The sequence below is a fragment of the Megalops cyprinoides genome, chromosome 17, assembly GCF_013368585.1.
Source record: "Megalops cyprinoides isolate fMegCyp1 chromosome 17, fMegCyp1.pri, whole genome shotgun sequence".
Classification (NCBI taxonomy): Eukaryota; Metazoa; Chordata; class Actinopteri; order Elopiformes; family Megalopidae; genus Megalops; species Megalops cyprinoides.
This window is the reverse complement of record NC_050599.1, coordinates 29,497,562-29,514,466: the sequence shown is the minus strand read 5'-3', so window position 1 is coordinate 29,514,466 and position 16,905 is coordinate 29,497,562. Positions and strand designations below refer to the sequence as shown.

General features: G+C 42.6%; 1 pseudogene; it reads right to left on the bottom strand.

The window, feature by feature from the left end:
* The window catches only part of LOC118791864, a 68,433-nt pseudogene that overhangs the window by 30,171 nt on the left and 21,357 nt on the right, over nucleotides 1-16,905 (bottom strand).

The following is a 16,905-nucleotide window of genomic DNA, read 5'->3' as shown; positions in this document are numbered from 1 at the left end:
CACTTGAACTGTCATCAACCATCATCATTCAGTGAGCATTGCACCTTAATGACATGGAAGTTCTCAAAAAATAAAGAGAAGGGCAACTAACTTGAAGTATCAAACATATTCGTTAAAAGGAGCATCTCAAAACACTTACTCACTTTAATCTCAGAAAAGAGAATTTATGGGATTTATGATGGGATTTGATTCGTTTTTAAAAAGGGATTTAAAAAGTATATTTGCTGAGTTTTCAGTTCAAAGCTGAGTCTGAGCTGAGTTCCACTGGCATAGCAAGAGGTCATATTTGAAATTAAAGGCAAAATTCACACTTGCACCAGCAAGTATTTCCTTTTATTTTTGATGCATGGAATAATTCACCAGTAAACAGTACAAGCAGAGAGTTTTTAAATCAGACTTAACATAGTTGTAGATATGCTCAGGACTCTAGGCAAATGATAAGCCTTCTTGGACTGAATGCACCATTCCTGGCATTAAACTTTTGGATGCCCTCATCTCAAAGAAATTGTTGTGAATAGTGGTGTATCTACTATTTCACCATATGGAGCTTGCAGTAGTCAGAGAGCAAATCCAAAATATGGTGTCTCTACCGAATGGGAGTAGACAGGCTTTTCAGAAGCTGTCTGGATCATGAATCCCATATCTGAATGAAAACAATGATTTAGTGGGGTTCACATGTATGATTTTATTATGACAATCATGCAGCATGAAAAGCTTTAGACATGAGAATAACCTTTTACAGTTTTTTTTTCAATTGCTAACAAGCATCGGTCAATATTGAAGCCACTTTTTCAAAACTCTTCATACAGTCTGCATTACCAACATGCATCTTGCCCAAACAGTTAATCTCACCTCCAAAACTCACTCAAACCACCAAAACCCTTCATACCTGTCTCAAAATAAGCTCGTTCGACCATAACACTGGCAACAATTCTCACTCATAAAAAATTCATTGTTACTCATAACACACTGACCTAAAAAACACTAACAGGGAACATTACATAAATGATGAATTTTTATCTTTGAAGTTTGAATGATTTTTCACATAAATCGGTATTTCAGTGTAGAATAAGAATAACACCTTTTCACTTTATTGACTGTACTAAACTGTATGTAACAAGAATGAATCAGAAATGCAGCATTTTGCTTCAATATCCTTTATTTTTTCTATATCTTTGCATATAGTAATTTACTTGTGAAAAATAAAAAGTAAAAACAAAAAACAAATTCCTGAAATTCCAGGGCTGAAAAAAAACAACATGTATAGTACAATTACTTATACTGTACAGTACTGTGAGGGTTGTAGTCCTCCCTCTGTCTTGCATTTGGCCACAAGTTCTCATCAACATCACATCTTATGTCTTCTCTGGCGATGCATCTTGGAAAGTATCTCCTGGAATGTCTAATCCAACCCTGGCAGTCTTCAGGAGAAGTGTCTCCACACCCCGCATTCATGGCATCCAGTAAGGACATCTGGTCATGTGGATGGTGGTCATAAACCTTCCACCTCCATGCAGAGAAAAATTCCTCTGTGGGGTTTAGGAAGGGGGCGTATGGAGGAAGGAACAGTACTGACATCCTGGGATGTGCAGCAAATCAGTCTGTGACTGCAGCAGAGTGGTGGAATGTTACATTGTCCCACACAACAATGAAGGTAGGGGAGTTTATTGCCCCTCGACTTCTTTCCTCCGCTGGCACACGTTGATTATGCAGGTCATCCAGGAAAGAAATGAGCCTCTCTGTATTGTAGGGGCCAATGAGTGGGTTGTGTAACAGCAAACCATCATTGGAGAGTGCTGCACACATTGTAATCTTAGCTCCTCTTTGGCCTGGGACATCCACGGTTGCTGTCTGTCCAATCACATTTCTTCCCCTGCAGCGTGTTTTTGCCAGGTTGAATCCAGCTTCATCCACAAAAGTGAATGGGTCCAAAATTCGCAGCAGGTGCTCCGTCCGGGTCCACACTTCCTTGGCGAAGCCGCAATCCCAGAAGGCATGTCAGAGGGTCTCCTCTCCCATGCACGTCGGGTGCGGGCAGAAGGGGTGCCTTGTGAGCTTGTGTCGGTACAGTACGTCTCTCACAGGCAGTCTGCTGTGGACGCACAGCCAGTTCAGGTCCTGCAGGCGGTGGTACAGCGCCTTGGGCTGGACTCGCTCCCACACTTCGTTGGTGATCCCGTGACGGCCCTGGTTCCCGGCTCAGTCCTCATCTCGGCGTAGAGGGTCCGGTGCTTCAGGAGCACGGCGTTGGTGGTCTGCGGCAGGATCCTGGCGATGAACCTCATAGCCATCCTGTAGCGCCACGGGAGTTGTTCCGCCTTGGGTCCAGCGTTGCTCCAGTCTGTCACCAGGCGGCACATGGGGAAACTAAACCACAGCCTCCTGAAATGATGAAAAGGATGCAACACTGGGGACACTAGCCCCTGACAGAGGTTAGCGAAAAACAGGCAGTTCAACTTGAGAGGGAGGTTGGGCACATCGTGTCCTCCCTCCCCCACGTCCATGTACATCACACGTCTGGCTATGTACTCATACTTGCCACCCCATATGAGGTCAAACACAGAGCGCACTAAACCCCTCCTCATGCTTGCATAAGGAGGCATGCATGCCTCATGCCTCATGCATCGGGTACACCTGAGCCAGGTAGAGCAGAGAGGGTTACACGCCTACCTTAAGGGCTAAAACCTTACCCTTGAAAGACAGGGACAGAGTCTTCCACAGCACCAGCATCCTGGAAGCTGCGCCTAACCTTTTCAAATGAGCGGCCCCCTCAGAGAGGAAGGACACGCCCAGTACCTGCAGAGGACCCTCGCATATGGCGAGGCCCCCCAGAACATCCTGTCTACCCTTCCACTTACCAGTTGGCAGTTGTCAGAGATACGTGAAATGCACTCTGGGTTCAGCAGAGTCAATCTGAACCCCGAGCACTCAGCGAAAGCATTCTTTATACTGATACAGAGCTTTGATCAGGATCGACAATAATTAGCATACAAGTGGTGAAATACAGGAGGTCTGGTAATTATATTATCTTCCCTAGCAAGAACAGTTCTCAATCACCCATCACCGGTGTCTTTAGAAGTACCAATTGCTGCAATGGCCAGCTACGGCCAAAGTGACAAGTCTGTGAGCAGAACTGTTACAATAAGGCCATCTAGACAAATGAATACAGGTATTAGCATACCTTAAGTGAGAGGATCCGTGCTATCTTATGCTGCACTGAGTGAGCTGGCTTAGGGATCTGGACCAAAATCTAACAAATGTGACTTCAGTTTTGACCAGTGCATGTTAGCAATTGAAAAAAACTGCAATAGAATCAATAGGCATAAATGTTTTTTTTTTTTTTTTTTTTTTTACTAATTTCTGGGAAGTCTCTTGGCTTTCAGGTTTTAAGTTCCATGGTCCTGGTCACCCTCTGCACCAAAAGTGAAAAATAAAGTCTGCATGAACCATCAGTTTATCTCCTAATTCTTCAGGAATGTTCAATGTTGATGATGTCACCTGTGATTGAATCAGCATGTCACAGCAAAGGCTCCAGAGCAGCAGTCAGATGGAGGAAAATAAACTTCCTAAAGAGTTAAAGAGTTTAATTTACTATTTATGCTTTTTAAGGTCACATGACTGCCCTGATCAATTGGATTTGAGCACCGGAGATATTCATTCAGATAACTGAGTACCTCTGTGAGGTGCGGGTGACAGAAACTTTATGGAGAGTGGGGCACAGGGGGCAAGGGGACTGAGAAGAATTAATGGCCTTTGCTTCTCAAAGGCCCAAATTAAATGGCCTAATGCAGTTGTAGCACCTACTGGGGCAGAGCTCAGTGGCTGGGCTTTGCTCCTTGGCAGCTGGCCTGGTTCATGTGGCTCAATCCAAAAAAGAGCCAGTATCTTTCAGCTTGTCCCTTTTCCACAATTTGAAGCTGTCTTTTATATGCCTGATGTTGTTTGAGTCAACTCTCTCAGCTCCTTGTGTGATGTCCAACTTTGTGAGGTTAGGTTTCAAAGTTTTAGAGCATGCAGACAAAGTAAGGAGGAATATACACATTAAAATTTAGTGAGCCTCTCACTCCCCAATACCTAAACTGAGTCAACATTACATCAAAGACTATATCAAGGTTATGAAACAGTTTTATGTTTTTATACTCCTGCAAGGTACTGGTGTGTCAGTATTGAATTGCTCATACTAGTTAGTTACAAGCAAAGACGAGTGCTCTGCCTGCAAGTGATTTTTGTGGTTGTGTGTGCTTGTCAAGGAATTGACAGACATGGATGAGAAATTGTATGCTGGTTTATAGTATTATGTATTAAGATGCTGCTTGCCATATATGGACATATTTTGTGGCTAAACCCATTTTTGTTGCACTTCACCATACTTAAACTACCACAATCACTTTTGGTTTTCAAGGACTGAGAATACAATGTAATATGTTAATAATAAGTCTCTGTACCATCATGTGGCTAATCTTGTATATAAAGGAATGATCTGAAGACATGTCTGTTAGATATGTGCTCTGTGTGATGTAGGAGTCACTTGGGCATTATTGTTAAAGGAGAGCTGCACAACTCTCACAGGCCTCAATCCTGTGGCCTGACCCTGACAAAGCACTAGCACCACGGAGATAGCACATGGAACCAAGGACTATGTGACCACAGGGCCAAAGATTATAGTGACAGAAAGTGAAGCTAAGGTAAAGACCATGTGACCATAGGGTTGAGAGTGACATTTTGCCTAAGGGACGCTTTCAGCACTGCTATGGAGAACAGAACGCAGGTCAAGGTGACAAACAGGGGTTCTTTAAACCGCTGGGTCCCAGCTTCTCTTGATATCTTCCAAAGGAAAACTGTGAACCCTTTCTCTGTAAATTTATTCAGTTATCAGTAGTAGTGTTATCAGTAGTAGTATGTTTTCAATATTACCCCAAACCATAAATTTTCCATTATTTAAAATAAAAACAGTGTTGTTGCTAAAACAGTTCCCATTCCACAATGGGTCCTCTGTGCTGTAAGCTTCATGTGAAACATGGTGGTCTTTTTTTCCAGGCAGTCTTAAAGCCTGGTGAGCCTAAGACCTCCATCAGCACATTCCTCCCTAGGTATCTACTGTTTTCATTGAACAGCTTTATGGTCATCTCATCTTTACTCCAACTGTGTCCTGTTGAACCTGAACCTCACAGTCAGAATTTTGTGATTTCGTTCCACAGACTTGAGCACATAGCCTGTGCACCTCTCTCTGTTAAAGAGCTCTAGGAGCCTGGGTTTGGCGGGTATCTTAGCCATAGCCACTACAGGTCTGCACATATGGGCAGTCTCAGGAAGTGGGTTGGTTTTGCTCAGCTGGCCTCATTGGAGCGGCAGAGTCATGCATCTGCATTCTCATTCTGGCCCATTTCCTCTCAGCTCGCACATAGGGCTAACAGAGTCACAACTAAACAAGAGGGAAGCATTATGTCATGTGCTGCTCTCTTTCATGAGCAGGCTGGCTTCCTCTCTCCCCGACTGGGACCAGAGGGTTTGGGGGGGGGGGGGGGGGGGGGTTGTTTGGGATTTTAGCAGCAGTGATTCAGTTGGTCCACTGGTGTGCCACTGCGTTTTCCAAAGAAGAAAGAAAACACCCCAGCAGCCCAGAGTGCGTGATGGGGGACTGCTTTTGGCTCGCCCAATTCTGGGTTGTTTGGTTTGAAAATATACTTGAAATGTTTAACATTCCTCCAATCCAGTAGCTGCTCAACTCCAGCCTATCTCTGGAGCTCAGAGCTCCCTGAGCTCATGCACCCAGGTCCCCTTATTTATTTTTCATAAAGCTACCAGCCATTCTCTGGCAGTTCCCATGAAACCATATACAATTTTTTTTAAATGATATATAAATAAATAAACGTATATGCTTATATTATTTCAAATAGATTTTGCTTTTAATTCCTTTTAATTGTAATTAGTGTTTTTTTTTTTTGGGGGGGGGGGGGGGGGTAGAGAAATGAGACCTTGCCAAAAGTCCTCTATTGGTGCCATAAAGACTGGGAAACTTATAAAAATCTGTTCCAAGAGCTTATAGGAAAGTATGTAATAAAAGAGCCTTTATAAAACACAAGAGGCAGTACAGCCACATGCCAAACAGATGCAGGACACATGAAGCCAGACGTGAGGATTTACTCAGTCCAGATCACACTGGAGACGCTGTTATATTGAGCTGTGAGGCCAGTGATAAGCAAACATGTTACTGTCAAAAAGCTATGTCGGCAAATGTCCTTTACCTTGCTGCTCAGTGAAAGGCTGTCTCCTGAATCTCAAGTGTTATTCTATTGTAGATGCTATGTCTTTGAAGGCAGTCCTCTGTAAGCCTTTTGCTCTGAAGTATGCATGTGAAATGAGAGGTTGAGACCTGGAGCCCTGATCAGGGAGGCACAGGTTTAGATCCTGGATGTGGCAAAGGTGTTGTGTCCTTTAGAAAGGTATTTTACCTCACACACCTGGTAAAGTTTCAGCTAAGAACATGCAGTTAATAACAATGTGAACAGCCTGTTTTGAGGATCATGGCCATGTTCTTTGTGATGTAGTTTCTGTTTGAAGACATTGCCCCCATTCACAGAAGTGTATTAGTCCTTAGTGATGGCTTTTATCTGCATTCTCAGAATAATTTCAGATTCAAGATTGTTGTTTTTTTTAATAATCGGGGAATCTTGATTTGTGGTGATGTATAAATAATACACTGTTTATACTGTATTTGCATCAACAGTTGTAATGCTGTAGTTGTTGAGTTGCAGTCCATTCTGAAACAGGAGTCTGAAACAGGAGGTGTTTAGGGGATAGCAGTGTTGGAGTATCTTTAGATCGTTTACTGTGGGAGTTGTGCATGCTGACAGTAGCTGTGTAACTGGTGTTCTGTTTATGACTTTCTGAGGCAGATTAGAGTGATTATGGGAAAGCATGGCCAATAACTCCACAGGAAAGGCTCTCCCAGCCGACCATTCAGTGAACACAAACCTGTCCATTATTACTGAAGGCCAACATAAGCGTTTACTGGTTATGCAGTAAAGGCCATTTCCTCCTCTTTTTTCCATGCGACAGTCTTGCCAGGGGGTGGGAGGTGGGCGTATGAGTGGTGTCGCTGTAATATGATTGGGTCGTTTGCCAGAGGTGGGAAAGGAGCAATGCTGAAGTCAATCTTCGCTGTTTCACCTCACTTTCCTGAGAAGTCATAAAATATACAGTACAATGCATGCTTTGTGTGTGAGGTGAAAAGCTAACATGGCCAATTTTTCTCTGATAAATTTACAAAATCCACCAAAGTTCACCATGATAGATAATCAGTGCGAATTTGTCATGATTGGTTCAGGGGCGCCTGCAGGATTTCATCTTAGGTATGTAGAGAAACTTGACCACGTATGCACGCACGCGCACACACATTGAGAGAGAGCTGAGAGAGAGAAACGCCACTGACTGATTAATGAATAATGAAATCAGGCCTACCTATTTGAAGTTTACCCTCCTTCTCCCGGTCGCATCGAATTGTTTGAGCACTTCCTCACAGACCTTTGATCACATAGCCTAATTGAAGAGCGTTTAGCCGGAGGAGAAATATTTCAGGACATTCTAAAACGCTTAACGTGCCTTAATGTTCCAAAACTGTGATCAAAGATCACCAAATTTCTCTCGGACATCTCTAGTTAGAAACACCTCCTCCGGTCAAAAAAATCAAAGCCAAAATCCTAGGAGTGTGGTCAATTATCTCACCTTAAGTGTTTTTCTCTCCATTGACGCCCATTATAAGGAAAAAGCTTAACGTGGCTTAATGTCCCAAAACAGCGATCAATGATCACCAAATTTGTCTGGCATCTCACATGTCATGAACACTATCTCTTATCAAAAAAGCAAAACTGAAATCCAATGAAAGGGGTAACCAGGGGATAGAAGGGGAACAAATTGGGATTTGTTAGGGGGGGGGGGGGGGGGGGGGGGGGGGCTCTGTAGTTTCAGGGTTACCATGGGTGCACATGTGTGTGTGCATAGACTACAAAATCTGATTGATATCATTTGACAAACTGTAAATAAAATATAACAAGGTGAGACAACCCTCTGCTCTGAACACTAAAATGCTAATCAAAGTCATTCTAGATACTGCTGACAGTGAGCAAAACTACAGCTGATGACAATAAAAGCTTTCTGTAAGTGCACTCTCCTGCAAGGGCGTAGTTTTGGTCTCAAAAGCTTTGGTAGGGACACAACAACCGAGGGGACATTGGAATTATGTAATATGACTTCACTCCAAAGATAATGTGAATGAGTTCGCTCAAATATTGATAGGGACATGTCCCTACCGTCCATGTGCAAAATTACGCCCTTGCTCTCCTGTGTATCTGTATCAAATTTAGGAATGGTGTTGTTACCACTAAAGGAGAGAATAATAATACAAAGTAATAGGAATAGAACAGTCTCTTTAATAGTTACATTAAACTGGAATTAATTTACATCTTACGATATTACAATATACACAGGCTGCCAACACCTTTTCAAATTTCCAAACCTTTCCTTTTCAAAGTCGCATAAAAATTCAATCACCATTTCCTCTTGCTAACCATAATCTATAGATAGAAAAGTGAAAAAATGGAGAAGCAACTACATGTGTACTCACTGAAGACACATTTTAACTTCCACATCAATACACAGTGGAAACGGTAGGCTAATATTACAGTTAATTCCACACACACAATCAAATTCCATGACTTTCTAAAACTTTTTGTGCACAACATCTTACTGTAAAAGTATCAGATAATAATGATCTGATGAACTAACTGGTCTTACTAAGTGAAAATAGGAGTGTAAAAAGGTTAAGAAACTAAAATTAAACAAAGCCTTGTTCCTATGAGAGGCAAGACAAAGACCGCAAGCTTAGTTCCTTTTCATTAATTAGGCATGTTACAGCTAGGAAATGGTCAGACTAGCCTGCATTTCCTAGCCATGAAGTAATTTGAGTTGATCTATTCTGCTCAAACCACGATTGTCCTGACAATGCTGAGAGATTTCAATACGTGCTAGCTTGTTTGACAGTTTAACTCGAACTAGAGCTTGCCAGCTAGCTTAATGTCACAGTTAGCTAGCTACCAAAGATTGGAGGCAACCTGCCGTTAACGTTAAACTATCATTTAGTAAAATCGAAACATTGTTTAAGCAGAATATCAGAACAGTTTACATTCTGTCATTAAACGTGTCAGTTTCTGACCTATTTACCTATTTTTCTCCCTACCTTGCCATCCACCTATCACTCTGCCATCTGTGCTGTCTGACTGACTGACAAGTGACTGAGGTCGCTGATCTGCTAGGTAGCGTTTTACCCTTTCGCGCGTATGGTCACACCGGTGTGATTAGCCATTTGCTAAAACCGGTGCGATTGGAAAAATTCTAGCTAATTTTAGCTTTGAGGAAACAGCAATTTAACATTTAAAAAATATAGCAAATGCTAACTGAAAACTATGAGAAGCTTAATAACGCTAATGAAAAAATAGCGAACCATGTAACATAACACGCGCGCTACAAAAAAGTGCGAAGGTAAGGAAAGTTTCCTTAGGAAACCCATTGACAGAAAAAAGGGAAACCCCGTGAAAGTTCTGATGTTCGCAGTTCTTACATCACCTCATTTATGTTCTCTACAGCTACAGGAAATGTGTTTTAGTCATTGTTTGAATTATTAAGAACGACAAAAGTCGAAAAATATATACATTGTTGAAGATGTGCGTGGCTGAGCGTCCCCTGATGATGTAGAAGAGCGTATGTCTATGTGCTGGGGCTGAGCCCCGGACAGCCCTGGCCCAATTTAACCCCTGGGGGTAACTATCTTGCGTTAAGCTGTTTCTTCTCCATTGACCCCCATTATAAGGAAAAAGCTTAACATAGCATTATGGACCAAAACAGTGATCAGGACTACACTTCTGTAACACGTTTCTGATCATGACCACGTTCAAGAACCAATACGAAGACCCCATGGGTTTAATATAAACACTGACGTTTTCATTGACGTTTTCCCCATAGGAACCCATTATAAAGACATTGCTTGCAGCTGGCCTACAGTTGGCCTATTGGGAATATCTTAATGCAAATATTCATGTTTAACCTCTTACGACATCACTTGAACTACAGCCTACACTGGGGTGGTAATCAGCAATGTGTATGATCAGCAATGTGCAGGCCTACTGTTGCAATAAAGAGCATTAAGGCTTTTCTGCCATTATACGAAACAAGCTTAACGTGGCTTAATGTACCTAAACATTGATCAAAGAAGACCAAATTTCTCTCACACATCTTTTGTCATAAACACTTTCACATATCAAAAAATCAAAACCGAAATCCAAGGAATATGGTCGTTATCTTACGTTAAGCCTTTTCCTTATGCCTGGTACTTAATCAAGTCGGTGCATCACAGTTTGTTGTTTGTTTTATAGCTACTTGTTCAGCATGCAGCAAGCTAACTTTAGCTTGCAAGCTAGCTAGCTAATTGATACACCTAGTTAGCAAGCTAATTTCTACTTCGTTAGAAATTGAATAAAGCACAATAAATTCCAAATGTTAATAAATGCTCACGCTATTACGATCATACAATCCAAAAATGGTCTATACTTTAATTCTGTCAGACACAATTGTGTTGTCTTTTACATGTAATATTTGGCGGAAAGCTGGTGCAATAATGCGCCGATCTCCATCAGAGACATTATATAGGACGTTACCTAACCTAATGTCACTCATTGTGTAGATTTGCCCCGTTTGTGTGCTGCGTAGCTATAATTATGACAGTAGAGTGGGCTGTGGGTGTTCATTTTTCACTTTAAGAATATGATAGGCCTGCCTTTTTCTGGGTTACGCCTTTACCAACAAAGCGATTGGCCGTTTGCTGTAAAAGTGGGACTTCCCTTAATGCAACCGCCACACTGAGCGTTACAGCCAATGCCATTCATATTTCAACGAGTGGTCTGTCTCCTCCTTTGTAATGTCTCTGACACACCTCTCTCTCTCTCTCTCTCTCTCTATCTCTTAATTTTCAATTTCAAATTTCAATTCCAAAGAGCTTTATTGGCATGACAAATATACTGTTACGTGCGGCGCACTGGGCGTGTGGAGTCTGGGTCGCCTGCGTCAATCTCATGGTACGCACAGTGCGTACAGCCGTACAGCTGCAGGCGCCCATGGATTGGTTGCCCAGTTTTTGGTATTTGTGATGGCATCTAGCAGCAGGAGTCTAGCCATTGGCTCTGGTGAGTTCTGTCTGAAGAGACACTGTCACTGGTGATGCAGCAGGATTTGGCAGAATGTCTGGGAGATTGGTCATTACTCTGTGGTCTAATGACTTTCCTTTCATTTCTCCATGGTTCCCTAAAGGAGGTTTGTGTTTGCACTTCTTTTCCCACAGCAGATGAATTACTTGGGCTTGTATTACACAGAAGTTTATTCACAATGGAAGCCTGGTTCATCAAAAATAAGCATTTGCACATGCCCAGTAGCATCATGTTCATAAAAATAATTTAAAACTGATTTAAAAACTCATGTCCACTGTGATGGGGGCCAAGTGTGTTTTGTATGTACATGTTCTGGAGCCCTTGTTAAGACAGAGAGTGTCTCTCCAACATGTACCAAAACATTTTAGCCAGAAACCTGGATTTCAATGCCAAGATTCAAGCTTGGTTGAGCAAGCATTCATCAAACTTCAAAGAATTGGTTAACTGGGCCGTTAACTTGTCATCGCTTAACTGGCTAGACCATATTCTAATTGCACACCAGTCATTTAAACACAGTTCATAAACAAAATCCAAAAGATCTGAAGGACGTAGAGCCTGGTGGAATGGTGATATCTTAGCCCCCATAAGACACTACAGAAAGTATCTCTTCAGGGTGATGCATTCAAACAGGGGGATGGATAAGATAATACATAAATGTGACCCTCATTTTCTGGAATAAAAACAATTATTTGTTAACAAAATAGCATTGTTCTCAGCGGTGCCATTAAGACTATGTATTTTTAGAAAAATAAGCACAAAATATCTAAAAGTATTGTTTCTATGTAATGAAGTTGAAGAGAGGAGGCAGGGCTTTACACCATTCCATGAGATGTTTAGTTTTGCATGAAAACAACCTTCCCTGAATGGCAGTAATGCAGTGATGGAGTCCAAAAAAATCTGAAACAGTCTGGCAGTACTGGTGGTGGTGTTTCCTTTCAAGAAGTGGCTTTAAGAAGAGAAGAAATTTAATGTGAAATCCATGGGTCACTTGGTCACTTGCTGGTCATGTACACTAATGTGATGGAAAAAGCAAATCTCCAGAGGGGTAGATGATGACCCCTGGTGTCCCAGAGTCATCCCCCTTTGTATCTCCCCGTTGTCTTGATGTTATCTTGGAACCCATGAGAGGTCTTTCTGCTTGAGCCAAAGCCATTGGCTCCTTCTTTCTGCTGCTTCTGATGCAGCTCTAATGTTTTTTTGTTGGTTCTGACCATGGATCCCTAACTCCTTCAGCAGTTTGATGGTGGATGTGGCTATAAAGCCTCTGCAGCCCATAGGGCAGACTATGGTTTTACAGCCCTGTTGTGCTTCCACTGCCAGATCAGCATAGAGTAGCTTATTGCATTTGTGTACTTTGTCTACTGAGTCCTTCCATGGGACTGTGAGTTCGACAATGTAGACGATCTGCAGCGATGTGGACCAAAGCACCAAGTCTGGCCTAAGATTGATGCTAGCAATCTTCTGTGGGAAGATGAATTGCTTATGGACGTCCACCAACATCTTCAAGTCGTGGGCCATATTCAGCTGTCCTCTTTTTAGTTTAGGAGGAAGAGTTGTTGGTCTTTTCTCTCCCTCCTGGATGATTGCCATTGGTCTCAGTGTGCTGGTTGTTCTTAGGGGCAAGGAGTTGGTTGTCATCTGCTTGGTCTCAATTGCTGCTGCCAGACTCTTCAAGACCTGGTTGTGGCACCATGTGTACCTGCCTTGTGTGAAGCTGGTTTTGCAGCTTGTTAGTGTGCATGAGGGTTGCTGGAGTCGGGCAGAGGGCACAGGTTGGATCTTCGCCAAACCATTAATGGAGGTTTTTGACAATGGAAGCACATCATATGTAGCGCTGCTGATAAAGCTGAGCCTGCTTGCTTCTAGGCCTGGATTACTGCACAGGCCTATCGGGCACAGGCCCAGGGGTCCAGAGGTCACAGGGGCCCTAAAAACCCGGACCAAGTAAGCCCTGCTGCTCCCGGTTGACCCTTGAGAGATGCTAAAAGGCCCGTAGCAATACACAAAGGGCTACATGGGCCCCCAACCTGAATGCAGATGGTCTAGAGCTAGTCTCATCATTATAGACATGTACTGCTTTAAATGTATGTTTTGCACCATATGTGAGGTCCAATGTGTCCTTGAATGTCTAGAGTGTGCATGTCAGTGACAGGGGCACTGCTAGGAATTCTGGGCCCCCTGACAAAATTTTCAGTTAGGCCCCAATCCCCCCCCCAAGCAAGATTTTTGGGCCCCCCTCTAGCCAGGGCCCTAGGAATCATACTCGCCTTTCATGCCTTTACAGCACCCATGGTCAGTGAGTACTGTGTGTCACAATGTTACGTATTAATGTGTATCTAAGCAATCGTACCAAATCAAATTCCTTGTAGGCCTACATGTCTTGTGCTTGGTGAATGAAGGAATTCAGTTTCTGATTCAGATTATAAGGGTTTCTGAGGGCCTCTAGCAGTGATCAGGGGATCTTCAGTTTTGAAATACCCCTTTTCCCTGTAAAAGTTTGGTTAATGAACATTGTATAGCCTACTTAGTTGTATTGTGGTTATACCTGAATATCCATCTAAGGAAATTGCATTTAAAAAAAAAATCAGATTGGATATGTTGTTGATGCTATAATTATGCAGATAATGCAATCTCTATTATTTTTTATCATGCCTGCCAATTGAACTAAAAAACAAAAATCATAATTTTTGGTCTCATGCATATTTATTTTCATTTTACAAATAGTAAATAAAATGAATGTGATTTAAATAATGCTATGATATGTTAAGCAAGCCTGCCTTGTTTGAGTGAAAGGTCAGGCAGGGTCAGTGGCAATGCATGCCAGGCGGGAACAAGATGAACAGACAGATGGACAAACAGAGGGAGCTAGTCTACAAACATGGATCAGCATTTGGGGTGGGGATGCCAAGCAAGCAGATTAAGAAAGAAAAGAAAAAGAAAGAACAAGCATTATTAAAAAGTGTGCCAGGCATCTCAAACTTCTTTAGATCGTGTTTTCTGTTGGCATAGCCTAGTTAATAGCGTGGGTCGTTCGTGATTAGGCTAATGTTACTGCCTGTGGAATTAGTCTCGTAAATCCTGTATGATGGGCTATACAGGTGTCTTTTTATTTTGTCCATTAATGTGCTATTTGTCGGCAATTCAAATACATTAATATAGCTTATTGCATCATGTATTGATGTGGTGTAAATCCTGTAGGCTATCTACAGGTATTAAATATGTCTTGTAAGCACAGGGTGGTTGGACTGTGAGTCACTTCTTGCTGTGCGTGTGTGCCCGGGGGTTGGGGGGGCCAAGGAGACTTTCGTGCCCAGGGGCCCTTGATTTCATAATCCGTCCATGTTTGCTTCCATCTCCCAAATGTCCTTCTAGCTGATCTTTCTTCTCTTAATGCAGTCCTATCGTGTGTATTGCCCTTGCTTAACCAGGACAGTCTTTGCACTTCTATTTGTCTCTTCTTGGCACCGCACTTCCTCAGCCACCATCATCCTTCTCTCTGGGGTTGTGGCCTTGTGCCAGGTGGGTCCACTTGTTGCCAGACCAAAGCTGCCCCTACCGTGCTGGACCTGCCCTATGATGTCTCTATGCCTTAGGACTGATGTTGCTTGCTGCACCGTGTCAGATGGGGTCCACTTCCACCCAGTTGCTAAGGTCATTGCAGCATGGGAGTCCTTGCGTTTCATCTGTAGTCTCACTTTGGAGCATTTATATTCCTGTGTGAGACCGGTGAGAGGTAGTTCAAGGACTTCTTTGCCATAAAGGCCGATGTCGCTGAGATATCTTGGGACATCGAGCCATTTCTTCACGCACAACGAGATGGTTCATTCGATCATCTCCACAGTTGTCAGTTGGACCTCATAGATATCGAGTGGCCACATCACCTAGGGTAGGAGTCCAAACTGTAAGCACCAGAGCTTCAGTTTTGTTAATGTATTTGTTTCTCTCTAGGTAGCTGGATAGCCTCTGTGCAATTACACTGAAGGAGGTTTTTCCTTTGATGTTCAAAAGGCAGATTGGTTGGAACTGATTGATGTTTCTTGCGTCCTTTTCTTTCGTAATTAGGACACCACCCACCCTTTGCCACGCCTGATGTGGCGCATCAGAATTCAAATGTGAAGGGAGGACTCTCACAGTATACTGTACATAGTCACAAAAAATCATAGCAAACATTTAAAAAGAATGTAAGCTAGGTTTGGTGTGTGCTTTTGTCTAGAATACACTCACAAAATATGGTAAACTACTTGTTTATGGTTTATTTTGAGATGATTGGTGAAGGACCTAGATGACATGAAATGGCTCTGGATGGATGCAATGGAGTCTGTTAGTTTCGGCATCATGCCCGTAGCAGCAAGCATCTGTACACACTTGTATTTGTGTGTCTTGTCTTGTGTCATGGCCCCACAGGCTGGCTCGGCCAGAGAAGAGGAGAGGCTGCCAGGACACATTGGCTGGTTTCCAAAAGTGCTAAGCCGCATCCTCTCCTTGATTCTCATATCCTTGCATCCTTCGAGACATATGACATTTATACATGCTCTTCCTATGACATCTATACATGCCTACATGCTCTGCCTCTCACACAGAAGAGTTTTTTTTAAGAATCTGTGATGTAAGCCCTCACAAGTTGGCTAGACGAAGAGGGATAGGATTCCTGTTAAATATCATACAGAACTGATGATGTGTAATTGAACTAGGACGTTCCAGCTCCCTCACTGCATTGGCTGCCTTCTTCTTTCCTCTTCACAGCTCTTAAATGTTTCAACAAAGAATTGAAGAAGGGATGTGAAACCTCATTCCTGAAGTAATGGAACATGTCCAGGTGTCCTCCAGAAGGGAGAGGTCACAGGGAGATAGTGCCCTACAGGAAGAAGAGGTTGCAGGCAGATAGTGTCTTCCAGGGAGGAGAAGGTCACTTGAGGAAATGTGATGAGAGCATGTGGAGGAGCTGGAGCATTATGGGTAATACCTGCTGAGGGTTGTGGCTTCACCATCCACACCCCACCCTATATAATAATTTAACTAAACAAACATTCTTGTCACTGAGAAAAAAAAAAACACTGAAAAAACATAATTGGTAATAATTTCCAGACCCATGACCTGTGTTCACCCATATGTCCCACTCCTGGTGTTTGATCTGCACGCTCATATGGGCTGCACGCCACTCCTGCAGGCAGTCACGCAGTCATGAAGCCAGGAAATAAAAGTGTAAGTAAAAACACAAATTTCTGTGAGAAACAAACAATGTCCAGTATTGCGATACATGGCAGAAACAAAACAGAAAGGAACAATTACAAACTGATGCTAAGGTTCAGACCAGATACATCACAGATGTGTTGTGATGTGTGTGGATAGATGCGAATATGTGCTGATGTACATCTACCTGCCCATATACACAAACAGCGTTTGTGAATAAGTGGGTATATACAAAATGGATCAGACAAACATAACAAAACAGTTGATGAAAAACTGAAAGAAAAGTTGAAACCAGGTGGACAACAGAACAAATTGCATAGAGTTTGAAAAATACCATTACTTATAAGAACATAAGAACATTATGACGAGAACAGGCCATTCGGCCCAACTAAGCTCGCCATTATAATTAAAGAGAATGCAAAACTGCATCAAGTCTGGATTTGAACACAGCAGGGGTCTC